Raw genomic sequence first — 1949 nt, forward strand, 5'->3', positions numbered from 1 at the left:
TGTAATGAATAATTAAAATGATAATAAAATAATATATCTTAATGGTTTTGTGACAAAATCATGATAAAAAAAAAAACAGTAAAAAACTAACGTGAATTATGGATGCTAAATTAGGAGATCAAATTGAATATATTAAAGTAAATATTATGCAATCAAGACAAATTGGTTGAATTATTTAAATTTAATTAAAAAAACAGTTATATTTTAAATTCTAGATTTTGTTGGCTAAAATATTGGCAAATTACTTGTTGACTAACTAGAATTTTTCATTTTTATTTCATTAAGAAAAATAAATAAGTGACCAACAATAATTTAATTGGAAGTTTTAAAATTTAAATGCTAATTGTCAAATAAAAAGTAGTTTTTTAGCAACAGTTTCTTGCAAAGCATCCCTTCAAATTAAATAAGTTTTTGTCAATTTATGTCAATTTAAGTCTCCAAAACTTGTAACTCGAAAACGTTTTTGTCCATATATATATTAAATAAGATTTTGTCCAAATAAATATTCTACAAATAGCATGATGTCACAAAACTAAATTTCATCAGTGCAATAACCATTATATATATTAAAAAAAAGTTAAGTGTTTTGGATTTGAACTATGTACACATTGCAAGTAAAGCTGAACTAAGCTACACCTCCTGATTGCTCCATAAAAATTGAAATATAACGACTAAAGACAATTTGGTTTGAGATGTGACTCATCTAATAAACTTATATGAGTAGATCCACCTATTGCTATTAGATGGCCATTTAATTAATATCCAATTTACAGTAATTTTACTGTTAGATAGATTGATTCAAATAATAATATGTTAAGTTTCTTGTTTTTTTTTTCTTTCTTAGTTTTTGTTTATTTTTTTTAAGTCACCAAAAAAAATAATAATATGTTAATATGTAACATAACTAGAATTAAATTTTGATATATTGGGCTTTTTTATTTATATACGCATGAGAAAAATATTATTTTTTTAATGCGTATGACTCAAAAGTATTTTTGAATTGTATGACCATTTCATGTGAAGTATCAACAAAATGGAATTAGTCTCTAATTTAAGGGAGGTGAACACAAAATGAGTAAAGAGGTACTATACATATCAGAAATTCATTCTAAGAGAGGCAGCCACGAAATAGAGCAAATCATGTATACCAACCACAAAATGAAATAATTCGTGGCTGATACACGCAAAATGGGAACTTCAATAAAACTGAACATAAAATGGGCCATTCCGTATCTCACTCTCCCTCCGATTTTCTCGAATCCTCCTTGTACACATAATCAAAATAGTGATGGACAAAGGTTAAGAGAGAAATAAAATTTTAAAAGAAATAAAAAAAATATTGGTGGATTATTTTAAATCTTAGTTTTATTTCTAGTGTTGTATTATTTTTTTATTTTAGTCCTTTTGTTAAAACTATTTTTTAAAATATTTTTTATTATAGACTAAAATAAAAAAAATAATACAACACTAGAAATAAAACTAAGACTTAAAATAATCAACCAATATTTATTTATTTCTTTTAAAATTTTATTTCTTTCTAAACCTTTATTCATCACTATTTTGATTATGTGTACGAGGAATATTCGAAAAAATCGGAGAGGAAAAGAGATAAGGAATTACCCATTTTATGTTTAGTTTCATTGAAGTCTCTATTCGTGTGTATCAGTCACAGATTATTTCATTTCGTAGTTGATATATATAACTTGACCCATTTCATGTTTACCTCCCTTAAAATAGAGGCTAATTCCATTTAGTTGATACTTCATATAAAATAGCCATGCGCAATTTAAAAATATTTTTGAGCCATGCGCATTATGAAAAATAATATTTTTCTCATGCGTATATTAATAAAAAAAACCTGATATATTGATAATTTAAAATAATTTACACAATTATTTAATTATATATATATATATATATAAACTGTTTTATATTTACTGTGTATTTAT

This window comes from Arachis ipaensis, chromosome B07 (assembly GCF_000816755.2).
Source record: "Arachis ipaensis cultivar K30076 chromosome B07, Araip1.1, whole genome shotgun sequence".
Lineage (NCBI taxonomy): Eukaryota > Viridiplantae > Streptophyta > Magnoliopsida > Fabales > Fabaceae > Arachis > Arachis ipaensis.